General features: G+C 34.0%; 1 pseudogene; it reads left to right on the top strand.

Moving 5' to 3' along the window:
- Positions 1 to 2,165: 2,165 nt before the first annotated feature.
- LOC123251336 overlaps positions 2,166 to 18,863 on the top strand; it is an 82,069-nt pseudogene continuing 65,371 nt past the window's right edge.

Genomic DNA, 18,863 nt, shown 5'->3' on the forward strand with positions numbered 1-18,863 from the left:
CCTTGATATTTGAATTGTTTCTTTCTGGCTTCTTGTAAGATTTTTTCTTTTGCTTGGAAACTTGAATTTTGCAATGATATTTCTTGGTGTTTTCCTTTCTTGATCGAATGTAGTGGGTGTTCTATGGATCCTTTCAATGTCTATGTTGCCCTCTTGTAGGACTTCAGGGCAATTTTGCTGAATTATTTCTGTTAGTATGGAGTCCAGGTTTCTATTAATTTCTGGTTTTTCTGGAAGACCGATTATTCTCAAAATGTCTCTTCTAGATCGGTTTTCTTGGTCTGTCACTCTCTCATTGAGATATTTCATGTTTCCTTCTATTTTTCCAGTCTTTTGGCTTTGTTTTATTTGTTCTTGTTGTCTTGAGAGATCATTAGTTTCTACTTGCTCAATTCTAGCCTTTAGGGATTGATTTTCGGCTATAATCTTTCGGTTTTCGGCCATAATCTTCTGGTTTTCGGCCATAATCTTCTGGTATTCCTTTTCAATCTGGTCATTTCTAGAGTTCAATTTGCTTATCAGTTCATTTGGTTTCTGAGCCTCACTTTCCAATTGCATGATTCTACCTTTTAAACAGTTATTTTCTTGCCAGATCTCTTCCATTTTCCTCAAAATCTCAGTTTTGAACTCTTCCATAGCTTGGGAGGAGTTTTCCTTATTTGAGGAGGGTCCGGATGCTTGTTTGTTCTCCTCCTCTGTTTGCTCGGTTGTCTGGATTTTCTCTGTGTAAAAGCTGTCGAGTGTTAAAGACTTTTTTTTCTTGTTGTTATTCTTTCTCTTCTGAACTTCCTGATGCTGAGTAGCCATCATTACCCCAGCAGCTTCTCAGATTTATCCTCGTGCTCAGTGTCTGTCCCGTGCCGGAGGTTTCTTTACAAGTCTCAGGGCGCTGCTTCCACAGTCGTATACCCGTCCACACTGGTTCTCCACTTAGACTTTAGTTCCTGGCTGTGTCTGCCTCCACCCACGCCTCCGCAGTGCCTGCGTTCTGCTCAGCCTGCGCTGTGCGCCCTGCGTCCTGCTCCCGCGTTGAGATTTCGCCTGCGTTCTTAGGCTTAATGGGGTCCTAAGTCTTGCTGCTCTCAGGAACAGGCCCCGGAGCTGCCAATGACTCGATGGGTGCCCCAAACTTGCTCTATTTCTTTTTAGCTGGCTTCAGAGCTCTAGATCTTGTGTGTGGAGGGGGTGGGCGTGGGGCTGTTGCTCAGCCCGCGATTTAGTGAGAGCCCTTTATAGCCTGGAAATGTCTCGATTCCACGTACCTTCCATGCTGTGCCCTGTTGTGGGGTTCCTCTGTTCGTCTGGACTTGTTTTTATGTCCCCTTGAAGAGTTTTGTGTGTTTCGGTCAGGAGAGGTTAAGAGCTGGTTCTTACTCTGCCACCATCTTAACCTGGAACCCAGAACCAACCTTACTTTTAACCAGAATAATTTTTGCTTATGTATTAATTTTAATGAAAAGGAAGATAAACACTTTGATGACTCCCCATGGAAATGATTGCATGGGGAAATTGAATTTATACTTGCCTTTCAGAAAGAGGGCAACTGCCTGATTTGAGTAAGATAATAGGGTGACAGGAAGTGACTGTATAAGTTACTTTTTTTCATGTTCCTTCCTTTATTAATTTATATTTCTAATTACTTTTATATAGTATGTTTTATGAATAAATAAATTAAGCCATAATAATAGCATAAATTAAGATAATCAAATTTGCATAACTTAATTATTATCAGCAAAGCAAGGGTCCAGGACAATTCCTAGGGACTCATGGCAAGAAAGGCTATCCACTGCTTTAGAAGGAAAAGTTAGAGTCTGAATGAAACTAAAGCAAGTAGTTCTTCACTTTATTTCCTCATCAGTTTTTCCTCTACAGTAGTTCTTTTACAACATGGTGAACATGGAAATATGTATTCTATAATAACATATGTACAACCTATATCATATTACATGCTGTCTTGGGAAAGGGGGAGAGGAGGGAGGAAGGGAAGAATATCACTTGCAAAATGTCAGAAAATCATTATTGAAAATTTAACCTATAGAGAACCACCTCCATGACTTCTAGCCTAAAGCCTCCTACCATCCCAGCAGGAAGTGCCATGATTGTCCTGTGCCCTCCCTTTGGACATCTCATTCCTGTATACTTTCAGGCCCAGGAAAGCTTCCAATATGGTCAACTTGGCTAGTTCTGACTTGAACAAAAATATCAAGCAGTTGTACATGAAAATGTCTCAAGCTAATAAAGTCCAGGCTATGTCTATATAGATTGATGACACTGATGAGATTTTGTCCTGTAAAACATGGACCCTAGGCTGTGAACCAAAAGGCAATGATGATGTTCTTGGATGGAATTTTGATGATTCCAGAACTTTTCAGTCTGAAGGCTCTAACAGTGGCATGTGCCCTATTCTTGCTACTGTGTCCTGAGACCACTTATGAGAGAATGCTAAAAAATTGGTTTTCTGTGAAGTTTTTAAATATAACTAAAAGTCTGCAGAGACCAATTTGAGACATACCTATAAATGAATAATAGATATGGTCTCTAGCCACAGACCCCAGTGTGGCATACAGCAAGAAAATATTCTCATGGAAACAGAGAGATACCCTTTTAGTTGGCCTTTCAATGTGTCCCTGGGCTCCAGGATCCATATTATTGTGTGTTGGAACTGTCTAAGCCTGTGAAAGAAAGAAATATAGCAGAAGCTCATGACTGTGCTTGCCTATACACTGCAGTCAAAACTGGGGGGACAAATGCTTAAGTGATGCCAGCTCAGTGGGAGTTCCAGATAGGACCTTGTGAAGTGATGGATTGAAATTGGAGATCAACTCTGGGTTACTCACATCATTCTCCATTAAGTGAATGAAGATATGTGAATTGTATCATTTGAGCCCAAGCCAATCCCTGGGAACTAAAATGGTCTTGGTTTCCACATGATTTTAGTACCATAGCCATGAGAGAGGACAATTGTCTAAAGTACATTGAAGAAGCAATCCAGAGCAACACCAGAGTCACATCTGAGTCTATGATCCCAGAGGAGATCTGAACAATGCCCAATCCCTGTTACATTTCAACGAGACTTCCAGCATTAATGTGTGGCCAACCATGGTGCCAGAATCTGCATTCCCAGGATGGTTGTGCAAGAGAGATTAGGACTACTTTGAAGATCACCTCCCTCCTACCAACTGGGACCCTTATTCAGTATCAATGGTGCTTCTCCCTGCCTGCCTCCTCAATAAGATAGGATATGAACCCTTTCAATACAAAAAAGAAGTGGACCAAACCTACAGATACTTTCTGTATCGCACACCCTATAACTCTTTCTTCATACCCTCTTCCATCCCACCTTTTCTCTCTTCCAAATTTCTCTACTAGATATTAATTAAAAAATATATATATGTATATGTATATGTATATGTATATGTATATGTATGTATATGTATATGTATATGTATATGTATGTACATATATATATACATATATATATATATATTGTGCTCACAGATAAATGCCTTGTTGTTATTTTTGTTTTGTGGGGAAAAGAAATAGGATTAGATGATGTTTTTAATCTTTCCTTTTTTCCCATCTTTGATGACAGAAAAATAGTATGTTAATGGGGAAAGGGTTGGGGAACATAACCACTGCTTTTATCTCATCAAATTTGTACATCAACAGAAACTTATGCCTTCTGGGGCCAAAAGAACCAAACTGATGTAATTTGGGAAAAAATGAAAATTTTATTTAAAAAATCAAGTCAAATGAATGAAACACAAAAGCAATGATTTACTGAAGAGGAAGAGTTATCTTTCTAGTATTCAAATTCAGCCAGATTCTGATTAGGTGATAATAAATGCAAACCAAATCTAAACTAAAAAGAAGAATGACAAACATCCATAACAGGGTGATACTAAAGGAGGGAGAGAGAATGAGCACCAAGGAGTAAGAGGGATGCAGCTGTCTGAAAATGAGAGACTTTGGTGACTTTCATAGAATTCCATATGAGGTTAAATGATCCTCATAGCATATGAGAATGAGTGGATAATTGAAAGCTTTTGGTCTTTTTTAATTATTTGGCTTATATATTGCTCTCAGCACCTCTTAGTTGTGACTCAGTGGCTTTTCTTTCTCTTTTATTATGGAATGAAAATAGCGAACATAAATACAAAAGTGTACACACATCTTAAAAATAAATGCACTCTAATTTCATGCTAAATAAAGTGGAATTGAAAACCTCAGATAGGTAAACTGAATTATTTAAAGCAATGGTCTCTAAATTTTTCTTTTAAAATACCCCTATCATCTGAAAAATTAGCTTTTTCCCCCAAAGTATGAGTCATTTACTTATTTATATATTTTATATGTTCATACATATGTAAATATATGTGTGTGTACTACAGTCATAATAATTATGTACTCTAAGGAATTTTTTAAAATAGACATTTTAAAGGGATAGGATGAAGAAATAAAATTTCAACAAAGTGCCTCTGAAATGAGTATGAATGGGACATCTTCAGACTTGTGATTTAGGAAAATTACTTTAGGAGTAGAGTGAAGAATAGATTGGAAAGGAAAGAGACTTAAGGTAAGGATAGTAATTAGGAGACTATTTCCGCAACTAGTAAAGGACTATACTTTAGGAATGGGTGTATGAGCACATACAAGGAAACATATATCAAGAGATATTATAGACATAGAAATGACAGGGTTTGGTAATTAATTTCATTTAGGGTGGGCTAAGAGGGGATGTTACATCAAAAAAATAATACTAATGTGGAGAATTTAGGTAACTGAAAGAATGGTAATGTCTTCAACATAAGTAGTAAAGTTTCAAATTGGAGAGGGTTTTACATAAAAGATAAGTTTTGTTTTTAATATAGTGCCTATCCAAGTGGAAGAATATATTGTGGGATGTAAACTCAAGAGAGTGACAAGCTATGTATCTGGGAGCTTAGAGGAATGGACATAATAAAACCATGGAAGTGATGAAGTTCACTAAGTGAGTGAAGACAGAAGAGAATAAATAGAAAAAGGAAAAAGAAAAAGAAAGAATCAGAACACAATGAGAATAAGAATCCACAAGGAGAAGGTGCTTCCCAGTATTAAGTGGTATAGAAGGGCAAGATGCAAGAAGATTGAGAAAAGAACCATCATATTTGTCAGTTAAGAGATCATTGGCAATTGAATAGTTTCAAGTGAAAGAGGAGTCAAGCATAAAGTTGAGAGCTTAATAGAGTAGAAAAAATGATGGTGTTCTCACTCAGAAAGGGAAATTCAGAAGATGGATGACTTTAGGGGGAAAATATAAATTCAGGCTATCTCTGCATGCCTATCTTACTTTATTCATTCACTCTTTGTCTTAAAGAATTGAAAATTTGGAAGGTTTATACCAACATATAAAATTTGGCTTAATCACCCATCACTTAATCACACAATCACAACATTAGCAGTCACAAGACCTGGAAATCGAAATGAAATCCTACCCAAACATAATTGTAACAATAATTTGGGTTATTAATATATAGATTACCAATCCAGCCTTAATGTAATTCAAATTATTTCTTGATTTTAGAGAGTTCTTTATAAGTATCTATACTTATAACTATATACTAACTTGGATTAGCATTTTCTAAACATTTTTAAAGTTTTCCAAAGTTTTTTGTTTTAAAAAATTATCTACTGTTTCATTTATTTATAATTTATTCTGATTTTTCATAATTAAAGCTAATAAAAACAAATTTTCTTTTGAAATTATATCTTATGATGTTCTTATTTATTGTAAAGCCAAAAACTTGGAGATAATGACCATAAAAAAACATTATCAGAAGCTAAGTTGAAATAAAAAATTCTTAGGGCACTGGCATGTAACAAGGTGTTAATGTAAACCTTGTTAGGCCAAATGACCAAAGTTTGTTGCTGGGTAACAGTTCTTAAGACTCAATAGGTGGTAATCATCCATCCAAGCCAGAGCCCTCAGGCTGTCTGGTTACTATGGTAAGAGACTTAAAATATAATTTTAATTCCTTTATCTCTCCAGCTGCTTCTGTCTGCTTTTATGACTTTTGGGGGAAATTTTGAAACCCTGTGATCAACTTACAGACAGAACAAGAGGAAAGTTTGTTGTGACATGAGGCAAAAGGAAATTATATTTTGATTAATATCTGTAAAGTTATAAAAACGAAGCAAAAAAGGAAATGAAGAATCCAAAATAAAATGGCAGAATGGTATCTTATAAGCTAATCATTCTTCTATTACTAAATAAAATAATATGTATACGTTCCCTATTAGCAAGATATTTGCCTTCCCCATTTTGAGAGATATGTGTCTCCATTATTATTCAAATGGTTGAAAAACAAAAGTGCATTTTCAGACACCAAATTAAAAATTCATTAACACAAGTAATAGTAGAAAGAATTATCACATATTAAACCAAGAGCAAAATGAGGAGAAAAAAGATAAAATCTTTTGTTCAGGTGACAGGTCACTGTACACATGTATTTTGAAGGACCAATTCCTGCCTTATAACTTCCGGTAATATACTTTTATGTCTCTTGGCAATTATAGTCAGAAAAGCAGCATGAGCTCAGAGGACTATCCTTGATGTCAGGATCACCATGGTTCAAATCCAGTCTTTGTTACATGCTAGCTGAGTTATAGAATAGTAGTTGATCATCTGATAGGACTCTTCTAGGAAGGACTATAGTGGTCAAGAAAAATGTGTGTGTATTTCTACTAGTTATACAATAAATGAGGCATAGCTTTATAAAGCTATTTTTTTCTAATTTTCATCTCCCCCATTATTCATGTTATAGCCAAAAAGTGGTGAACATTTTCTTTCATTTGTATTAAATTTGTTGATACATTTATGTTTCTGTGACAGGAAACACCTTAAAACAAATATCCAAATAGTACCCTCTACCAAGGACATTCTCCAAAAACAATTTATTGGTTATAAACAGAAAGGAGAGATGTGTTTACATAATTATTTCCATTCGATATAAATGTGGTTATTAACTATCTGGGAAAATTAAAGACAGAAATAAAATATTTTGTAAATCAATCAACCATTACTCTCAAGAAATTTATGCTCTAGTAAGGATTCAAGAGAAAGGGATAGAGAGAGAGAGAGAGAGAGAGAGAGAGCGAGATCAGATTTTGAGGGGATTTAACTGTGAAACAGACATTTATATCCTTTGATTCAGAGATTTTTAACCTGGACCCTATGAACTTTTTGTTTGTTTAATATTTTGAAGACCATATCATAATATAATTTGTTTCTTTTTTGATCAAATGTATTTTATTTTACATGTTTAAAAAAATAATAATTCTGAGGAGCCAAAGGGCTTTGCTAGTCTGACAAAATGGTCCATGACAAAAACACAAAGAAATATTCAGAACCCTTGGCTAAGAGTTAATAAGTTTCCACTGGAATTTGCTAAGTAGGAGAATGGCATGGCCAGAATTATATCAGCCACTGTTGTCAGATATAGTTCCTGTCAGGAAGCTTCTTTTCAATCCATTTTTCCTAATTAAAAGAAGTAAAAGGAGGAAGAAGGAAATAAAAACAATCATGCTAATTTAGAAAGACAATATTTTTTTGCATGTGGATAACCCTATAACAGAGTAATTGAAAGTTTTTCAGTTCTTAAGGGCTGAGATTTTTTTATCTGCTTAAAGGAAATAATAGTTGCCTCTTGGAAAAAGAAAATTAAAAATCCAATTACTTATATAAAACAGACAATAAAGCTTCCTGAGATTCTCAGGGATGGTGCTATATACAAATATGACATCAGTATTATGATCTCTTTTCCTTTTTTGGAGAGAGATATAATTGTGAGAAAAGAAGAGGAGATTAAGAAATTTTCACACTAGCCATGTGCAACAATGTTCTAATGATTCTAGTTGATGTTGATGACAACAGTCATTCCAGAGACCTTTTACCCACAAGAATTAAGTGTTAAAGACACTGAGGTGAACTCAAGATCCAAAGGGCAAAAAGTACAATAAACTCTAATTTATATTGTACATGCTGATCAGAGTAAAGAATAGGCTCCTGTGCTTAAGGAGTCTGTTTAATCATTGTATTAAAGCAAGAAATCTGACTTTTCTGGTTGCTATGGTTTAGTGAAATGAGCATTGGTTTGGAAGTCAAAGACCTGAGATCAGAGTCCCACTTAATTGGATTATTAAGGGCCATATATATCCCTGAGTCTTTTTTCTTCATCTGCAAAGAGGTGTAAAAATAATCACTCTGCCACCTGCTTCAAAGGGTTGTTGTAAGGAATAGGTATTTTGTAAACTGCAAAACCCTTGGCAAACGTGTTATTACTGGAGTTCTACACAGCTCCTGAACTTAATCAAAACCAAAGTTTTTGGAGTAATAGGAAATGTGGGATGGCAATTGATAAAAAAGATATGAGTTTAAATGTTGATTGAGTCACTTTCTCGGTGATTTTGAACAACTCACTTAACATTACAACTTCCTAATCAGTCAAATGAAGAGGTTTGACTAGATGATCTTTAAGTTCCTGTTCAATTATAAATCCTATGAACTATGAATCAAGTTATTGACATAGACAGAACTTTTGTAACCTATTTAAGTGCAAATAAAACAAAAAACCCTCAGAAAACCCTAAAATATGAAGTCTGATTACAAGCAGATAGTTATCTAGATGCATAACTCAGACACCCTTCTACCTCTACCTCTGTCTCAGTAGACTTTTGTCTCCCTATCTCTGTGTCTGTGACTATCTATCTGTCTCTTATCTATCTCTCCACTTCCTTCCATTTCCCTCTCATTTCTTTCAAGACTTTTTCTACCTCTCACTGTCTCATTCTCCTTTTTTTCTCTCCTTTCTTTCTCTCTCTCTTTCTATCTCTCTCTCTGTCTCTTCCCACCCACTCCCTCCACCTTTCTCTGTGTCTTAGAAAAATATAGTCAACTGCTCCTGTTCTGTATTGTAACACACATCATTACCTGTTTACTTTCAAGAAAAAAGAATTTATACTTAGATTGTATCTTTTGAATGCTCTATCAGTTCTGACCCAGTCACTTCTCAGTCATCAGTTCTTTCATCTCCACAATTAATTAATATAATTTTCATCATCACAACACCAACTCTGGGTCTTGGGTCTTCATAACCATTTATCTCTAAAGTCTCTATCAAAATTTCCACATGGAATGATGAAAAGCAGAAAACATCTCTGCTTGCTACAAAGACTGGATAGTCATTGGCAAATCCCCTTAGTACTCAAAATCAATGTCTCTAGTTCTCATGAGAAATCTCGGTCCATGAAATTTCATTATCAAATTTCCATTATGTAACCTGTATTGTGTAATGATTAAAGTCAATCTGTTCTTCCCTTTGAAAACCATGAATTGTTTGCATTCTTGTTCAATAATATGGTTTATTCTGATGAATAATGTAAAATTCATTTAAATTAAATGTTTATGATATCAATAAAAGTGACATTATTCTAGAATTATTGTAATGTTTTTTTTTGTCTGTGTGTTTGCTTGATAGTGGACAGGATAAGTATATGTAGTGGACCTTTGGTTTTATTGGTATAGTGAACTCTTTAATCAAGATCCTCCCTCTCTAATGAAGAGAAGCACCTTATTTGAAACCAAGGGGGTTAAATAACTTGCTAAGAGTCACATAGCCAGCATATGTCTAAGCAACAACTGAGAGCAGGTTTTCCTAGTTTCAAAGCTAACTCTTTAGCCCTTAAACTAGATGCCTCTTATACTAGAAAAATGATTTTTCTCACATTCTTGGTTGTAAGAGGTGGATTACAAGAAAAGCTGTGCTCCTCAGAATTGGAGTTTTCAAATTGTAGTGCTGAAAAGCCTTTTGTATGTTCCTTAGACAGCAAGAAGATCAAATCAGTCAATATTTAAAGAAATTAATTCAAACTATTTGCTGGACAGTCAAATACTGAAGGTGAAACTTAAATTATCTGTCCACATAAGAAGTCAGGACTCACTGGAAAAGAAAGACTCTAATGTTGAGAAAGATTGAAGGGAAAAAAAGAGGATCACAGAGGTTGAGATATACAATGTCATGGAAACAATGATCACGAACTTGGACAAACTTCTAGAAATTGTAAAGGATAGAAGGACCTGGCATGCTCTTGTTCATGGAGTCACAAAGAATGAGACACAACTGAAGTGAATTACAACAAAGCCACAGTATCTATCCTGGGAAGTGCTTCAAGATCCTTTTTCCACTCTGTACACAGTATTTTACTTGTTGTTGAGGAAGGAAATACAATAACAAAGCTTTGGGAATATCATTGCAGTTGCCATGTAAATGATGAGCTCTAAAAGGGACAGATTTAAGGTTTGGAGTTTAATTAGAAAGCTATTCAAATAATCTACATAAGAGGTTATGAAAGCTTGGACTAACAGAACGGCTCTATGAGTAGTTAGATGAGGATAGATGACAAAAATGTTGAATGAGTAGAACTGATAAAATGTGTTATATGGGTTTAGGGAAAATGAGATATTAAGAATGATAAACATATAACATCTAGTGACCTTCAAAGTTCTGCTCAAAAGTTACTATCTGCATGAAATATTTCCTGAATCACGCTATTAATTCTTCCCCACCCTGAAATGCTTTATAACCTTTTTTTTTGGGGGGGGTATCTAAACCTATATCTTTATCTATCTATCCATCTCTCTCTCTCTATCTGTCTATCTATCTATCCATCCATCTATCTATCTCTCTCAGATAGACTCAACATCTACATGTGGGTTGTTTCTTTTTTATATATGCCTAGAGTATAGCTTAGTGACTTACTGATCAGCAGTTTAATAAATGTTGATAGACTAATTGATTGATTTTGCCCTAGTTTCCTGTCAGAAAAGATTATCATTCCTTTTTTTAACCCTTACTTTCCATCTTAGAATCAATATTAAGTATTGACTCTAAGGAAGGAGAATAGTAAGGGTTAAGTGCCTTACTCAAGATCACACATCTAGGAAGTAACTGAGGACAGATTTGCACACAGACCCTCCTATCTCTAGGTTTGGCTCTCAATCCACTGGGCCAAAGAGCTGACACCAAAGATTATAAATCTTAATTACTTTGCCTCTAAGAGTCCAAACCACTATGTTCTCTGTTGATACTCTAGTTTATATCAATAAATGACAAGATGTACAGGTATTTTATTATTAGTGCTTTGCATGTGATATTTCTCCTGGGCTTTTTTGATTCAGGTTATATGATTGCATATGATATAAACTGCTATGGAAATTCATATGTTTCATTGTGATCCCCCAAAGTAGTCTATAATCTTTCAGACTCTGTTCTCTATATCTTAACTCTCTAAACAAAACAATAATAAAATCCTCCAAGGTATGAGTCATGGTCATAATGTATGAATCGATTTGATCGTTTTAAAGAGTATGCATTTATTTCATTCTAGAATCTAACCAAAGTTCTCTGACATATTTGTGTACAGTAATATCTGAAAAAATCCCTTTAATCTCTGTAACATGTAATGAGATAATTTCTTGGCCTGTATGTTGTCTTGAACTATCATAAACTCTGTTCATTCAAAAGTTACTTTTTGACTATTTTTTAAATTTTGAAATTTTTACTAAAATGGTGATCCTGAAACATTTCATCTAAGAGATTCCCAAAATGTTATTGTTGGAACAAGAGAATTCTGCAATTAAAGCAAACCATTAACTGAGCATGGAATTTAGATCTCTCAGCAATGATTCATCATACTAACATGAATTGTTTTTAATAGTTGCTCATTTAAGCAACTATATTAATTTTAGATAGATGTGATTGTGGATGCTATTTTGCATTAATTTAGTCCAGATTCTTCACATCAATCAATCAAGGAATATTCATTAATTTTGGACTAATTTTTACTAATTTACTAAGAACTATGGATACAAAAAAAAAAGAAAAGATAGTTCTAGCTTATAATCTAAAGGAGGAGACAACAGCAAGATATATAAGATAAATAGAAAATGATTAACAGAGGGAAGGTACTGGAATTAAGAGGAGTTTGGGAAGGCTTCTCATTCCTTTTCCCTTTAAATCTTCCCCTAACTTTCCTCCCTACAACTGTAGAGGAAAACATCATCCTCCCAGTCTTTCAGGCTCACAATTTAGGAATCATCCTGTATTCCTCACTAATTCTCACCTCTCACATCAAAGCTATTGCCAAGGCTTCTTGATTTTCATCTTTGCAACATCTTTCTAACATGCCCCCCTTCTCTCCTCTGATACTGCTACCACTCTGGTAAGGTCCTCATTGTCTCAATACTTAGATTATTTCAGTGCCCTGATGACGAAATTATCTACCTCAATTCTTCCCCCATTCCATTCTGTCTTCCTTTAAATAACTAGGGTGCTTTTTCCTAAAATTCAGGTCTGGTCATGTTACTCCCCTACTCAAAAAACTCCCATGGCTTCCTGCTATTCATAAGAGTCTTCATATTATTTTCTTCAGAAGCATCATTGTTTTTGTATGAATCACAAAAAGTAGACTAACTAACAACATTGCTTGCTACTTGCTTCTCCTTTCTAAATTGATAAATGTAAAGGCTATTTTCCTAAGCTTCAGTCATCTTTTTTGCAGTCTGTAATATATTTAGTTAGCAGTTATTTAAAATTCCACAGCAGCAATACACCTTTATAACATATATTATAAATCATATAATCAATAATAAAATAGCAAATACAGAAATTTTTATCTTAGCCACATATTTTTCAAAGTTAAATTCATTGTACCTTATTCTTGGAACTATGCCTAATCTTTAATTACTAGAAAAGTAATTACTTACTCAACCTTGTATACTTTGAAAATTTATGTCCTCAAAAAATATAAAAATACTAATGTGAAATATATGTATGTACACATATATATGTTTGTGCATATATTAATTGAAAAGTGATAGAACTCTTTCTATAATTTAGAGATTATGGGATAGAATCTTATAATACATTTAAGTGTCATTCTTTAAACTCATACTTGAAGCATCTTGCTGCCTTCTAAAAGAAAGGTTAATTGAAGAGCATTCTTTTATGACTATTAGAATAAAACTAGCTTATAGTAAGCTTCGTCAAGAATTTACTTTCTTCAGGTACTTATTGAACATTTACTTCCATTTTCTTCCATTTCCCTTTTTTTAAACTGGCAAAATCTAGTGTGACTGCTTTTTGGCACAAATGTTTTATTCTCCTTGTTTATAGTGACTGTACCACTGCCATTTAACTCTGTAAGGTACTTAAAATATGAAATGACTCATGAAAGAACATTTTTCAATTTTCTTACTATATCAGTCTTTTCATTATGGGTTATTGAAACAACAGTGGAAAATTAGATGGACATTTATTCGCATCTTTGGAAATGTTATTGGTGATAATTATCTTATCTGTCATTTTATATACCACTGTATAATTTTTTTTTTATTTTAAGAAAAAATTTCCATGGTTACATGATTCTTGGTTTTACTTTACCCTTCACCCCCTCAAACTCCCACCCCCATAGCCAACGCACATTTCCACTGGTTTTAACATGTGTCATCAATCAAGACTTATTTACATATTATTGATAATTGCATTGGTGTGGTCGTTTCCAGACAACATCCCCAATCATGTCTGCATCAACCCAAGTTTTTAAGCAGTGGTTTTTCTTCTGTGATTCCTCTCCTGTAGTTCTTCCTCTGAATGTGGGTAGCATTCTTTTCCATAAATCCCTCAGAATTGTCCTGGGTCATTGCATTGCTGCTAGTACAGAAGTCCATTACATTCGATTTTATCACAGTGTATCAGTCTCTGTGTACAATATTCTTCTGGCTCTGCTCCTTTCACTTTGCATCAATTCCTGGAGGTCTTTCCAGTTCACATGGAATTCCTCCAGTTCATTATTCCATTGAGAACAATAGTATTCCATCACCAGCATATACCACAATTTGTTCAGCAATTCCCTAATTGAAGGACATACGCTCATTTTCCATTTTTTTGCCACCACAAAGAGCATGGGTATAAATATTTTTGTACAAGTCTTTCTAGCTATGATCTCTTTGGGTTACAAACCCAGCAATGCTATGGCTAGATCAAAGGGCAGGCATTCTTTTATTGATCTTTGGGCATAATTCCAAATTGCCCTCCAGAATGGTTGGATCAGTTCACAACTCCACCAGCAATGCATTAATGTCCCAATTTTGCCACATCCCCTCCAACATTCATTAATCTTCCCTGCTATCATTTTAACCAATCTGCTAGATGTGAGGTAATATCTCAGAGTTGTTTTGATTTGGATTTCTCTAATTATTAGAGATTTAGAACACTTTCTCATGTGCTTATTGATACTTTTGATTTCTTTATCTGAAAATTGTCTATTCATGTTCCTTGCCCATTTATCAATTGGGGAATGGCTTAATTTTTTATACAATTGATTTAACTCCTTGTATATTTGAGTAATTAGACCTCTGTCAGAATTTTTTGTTATAAAGATTTTTCCCAGTTTGTTGTTTCCCTTCTGATTTTGGTTGCATTGTTTTTGTTTGTACAAAACATTTTTAATTTAATATAATCTAAATTATTTATTTTACATTTTGCAATTTTTTCTAACTCTTGCTTGGTTTTAAAATCTTTCCTTTCCCAGAGATCTCACAAGTATACTATTCTGCGTTCACTTAATTTACTTACAGTTTTCTTCTTTATATTCAAGTTTCACCCATTCTGAATTTATCTTGAGGTAGAGTGTGAAATGTTGATCTAAACCTAATCTCTCCCATATTCTTCTCCAATTTTCACAGCAGTTTTTGTCAAATAGTGATTTTTTTGTCCCAAAAGTTGGGCTTTAGGGGTTTATCATACACTGTTTTACTGACATCACTTACCCCAAGTCTATTCTACTGATTCTCCCTTCTGTCTCTTAGCCAGTACTATATTGTTTTGATGAATGCTGCTTTATATTATAGCTTAATATCTGGTCCTGCTTGGCCACCTTCCTTCATGTTTTTTTTTTCACTATTTCCCTTGATATTCTTGATCTTTTGTTCTTTCAAATGAACTTTGTTATAGTTTTTTTCTAATTCAGTAAAAAAGTTTTTTGGTAGTTTGATAGGTATTGCACTAAATAAGTAAATTAATTTGGGCAGTATGTGCATTTTTATTATGTTGGCTCCCCCTACCCATAAACAGTCAATGTTTTTCCAGTTGTTTAGATCTAGTTTTAATTGTTTGGAATGCATTTTGTAGTTGTGTTCATATAATTCCTGTGTTTGTTTTGGTAGATAGATTCCTAAGTATTTTATATTGTCTAGGGTGATTTTAAATGGTGTTTCTCTTTCTAACTCTTGCTGCTGTGATGTGTTGGAAATATTTAGAAATGCTGATGATTTGTGTGCATTTATTTTGTATACTGCAACTTTGCTAAAGTTGTTGATTATTTCTGCTAGATTTTTATTAGATTCTCTAGGATTTTTTAAGTAGACCATCACCTCATCTGCAAAGAGTGATACCTTAGTCTCCTCATTGCCTAGTTTGACACCTTCAATTTCTTTTCCTTCTCTAATTGCTACTGCTAGTGCTTCTAGTAAAATGTTAAATAATAAAGGTGATAATGGGCATCCTTGTTTCACTACTGATCCTATTGGAAAGACTTCTAATTTATCCCCATTGCAAATGATGGTTGTTGAAGATTTAAGACATATACTGTTTATAATTTTTAGGAAAGGTCCTTCTATTCCTATATTTTCTAGTGTTTTCAATAGGAATTGGTGTTGTATTTTGTCAAAAGCTTTTTTAGCATATATTGAGGTAATCATGTTATTTTTGTTTGTTAGCTTGTTGTTGCAACTATGTTCATTAAGTAGATTGATCTGTAATTTTCCTTCTCTTTTTTTATCTACTTGGCTTTGGAATCAGTACTATATTTGTGTCATAAAAGGAATTTGGTAGGATTCCTTCTTTGCTTATTATCTCAAACAATTTTTATAGTATTAGGATTAGTTGCTCTTTGAATGTTTGATAGAATTCATTTGTGAATCCATCAGGCCCTGGTAATTTTTCCTTAGGGAGTTCTTTGATGATTTGTTCAATTTCTTTTTCTGATATTGAATTATTTAAGCATTCTATTTCTTTTGCTGTTAATCTAGGCAATTTATATTTTTGTAGATATTCATACATATTACCTAGATTGCTCTATTTATTTCCATATAATTGGGCAAAATAGTTTTTAATGATTGCCTTAATTTCCTTTTCATTAGAGGTGAGGTCTCCCTTTTCATCTTTGACACTGTTAATTTGGTTTTCTCCTTTCCTTTTTTTTTTATTAGGTTTACCACTACTTTGTCTATTTTATCTGTTTTTTCAAAATACCAGCTTCTAGTCCTATTTATTAATTCAATAGTTCTTTTGCTTTGTATTTTAATGATTTCTCCTTTATTTTCTACAATTTCTAATTTAGTTTTCATCTGAGGATTTTTAATTTGTTCATTTTCTAGTTTTTTAAGTTGCGTGCCCAATTCATTACTCTGCCTTCCCTAATTTGTTAATATATGCACTCAGTGATATCAATTTTCCCCTTAGAACTGCTTTGGCTGCATCCCATAAGTTTGGGTAAGATGTCTCTTCATTGTCATTGTCTTCAATGAAATTTTTAATCGTTTCTATGATTTGTTCTTTCACTAAATTATTTTGGAGAATCATATTATTTATTTTGGTTTGCCTCTCCATATATTCTTACTTATGACTATTTTTGTTGCATTATGATCTGAGAAGGTTGTATTTATTATTTTTGCTTTTTTGCATTTGTTTGCCATGTTTCTATGCCCTATAACGTGGTCTATCTTTGTGAATATTCCGTATGCTGCTGAAAAGAAGGTGTATTCCTTTTTGTTCCTATTCATTTTTCTCCATATATCTATTAACTCTAATTGTTCTAGGGTTTCATTCACCTCTCTTATCTCTTTCTTATTTATTTTTTGGTTTGATTTATCTAGATCTGATAGAGGAAGGTTGAGATCCAACACGAGTATGGTTTTGCTATCTATTTCATCCTTTAGCTCCACTAGCTTCTCCTTTAGAAATTTGGAAGCTATACATATTGAGTACTGATATTTCTTCATTGTTTATACTTCCTTTTATTAGGATGTAGTTACCTTCCCTATCTCTTTTAACCTTATCTATTTTTATTTTGGCTCTGTCAGAGAGCCATTGTATAATTTTGAGGAAGTGAACAAATCAAATTCAGAACCAATATAGTTAGTATTTTGAGAAGGAGGTTTGAAATAAAAATCAGGAATGTCTATTTTAGAAATGTAAAGTTATGTGGAGTACCTCAAGGAGGTAACTTATAAGGGAATCAGTCCCAAATATATGATGTTAGGATGCGTTAAGGTAATCACGTGGAACTCTCACATTCCGTGTTACATCTTGACAGATAACTGATTTTAGTGGCTATGTTTACATGAGTTATTAGTAATGTTTACTGTGGTCAGTGATCCTTGATGTTACTACTATGGCTGTTTTGGACTTCTATGAACAATATCCATATTAGCCAGCAAAATTCAATCAATAAATATTTTTTATGTTTTGACTGCTTCACCTACCAGTGGTTCCTCATCTCACTCCCTCTCCTTTGACCTTCCTTTTCCCTGAGACAAAAAAATATTGAAATCAGGGCAATTAACAACTATACAGTGGCCTATGTGTGTTCAAGTGAAAGGAAGAGTCAACAATATGGCAAACTTTATTATTGTCTTATTTTAAGAAATTGCTATAGCTACTCCAGCCTTCAGCAATCACCATTATTCTCAGTTAGCAGTCATTGACATCAAAGCAAGACATTTTACCATCAAAAATATTATGAGTAAATGAAGTCTCAGATGATGGTTAGCAATGATGTATTTCTGATTAAGATGTGTTCATTTTTTAGACAATACTATTGTACAGAACTTTTATATGCACTGAGAAAGAAAAAAATAAACATGTGACTCACTTTATTGGAATATTCACCTTGCCTGGAACTGAACATGCAAAATATGCAAGGTATACCTATAAAGTGAATCCTGGAGACCTCAGAGTCCAACCAAAAATATATATTTTTTGTCCGGGAAGGCTTGTTCAAAGCCATTATAGAAAATGTATAAATAGAAGAATGAGAGAAGTCAGATCATTTCCCAAAATTATCAGGCTAGAGAAAAAAAAACAAGTATACATTGAAAAAATTATTTTATTGCGATTAATTTTGATCACTGAAGATATTTTTAATATTCAATTTAAAATATTTATTTAGCATCTATTATTGTTCTTCATCCTTTATCTGGATGACATCAGGAGTGATATCTTGACTTGAGCATGAATTAGACTTAACTAAGACAGAGTTAAACAAAGCCACCAGCCTTACTCACTCTTCCAGATACATCAAATTTCAGTGGCAAGACAAAAGTCAAGATGACTAGTGATGGCCTGGAATGTAGTGGGTGACCTTGGCTTCTTCTATGTTTAACCAAGCTCTCAGATCCTGCTTTAGCCTGCTACATTGCCACTGGAACAAATTGTATCTCATCCACCTATTCTATGAAGTCTTCATATGGGGTAGATATCCCCCTAACTCACCTTACAGTTACCCTCAACTGGGTTTAGCCCATCTCTGAGATATTTCTTGGATATGGCCATTATGCATGCTACAACTTCTTGGAGCCACAGGTGAAAGTTTGATAAGAGACACCAAAGTTGGATGAATAGCACTGAAAAGGGCTCAGCAAGCCTTCTCACTCAGAGGTGCTAGTCTTGCTGGAATACCCCATAAATTCCATAATGTACCTAGAAGTGTTCTAATGATGTATAAGATGCAGATAATTATAACAAACATATTAAATTCATAATAAA

This window comes from Gracilinanus agilis, chromosome 1, assembly GCF_016433145.1.
Source record: "Gracilinanus agilis isolate LMUSP501 chromosome 1, AgileGrace, whole genome shotgun sequence".
NCBI classification, from domain to species: domain Eukaryota; kingdom Metazoa; phylum Chordata; class Mammalia; order Didelphimorphia; family Didelphidae; genus Gracilinanus; species Gracilinanus agilis.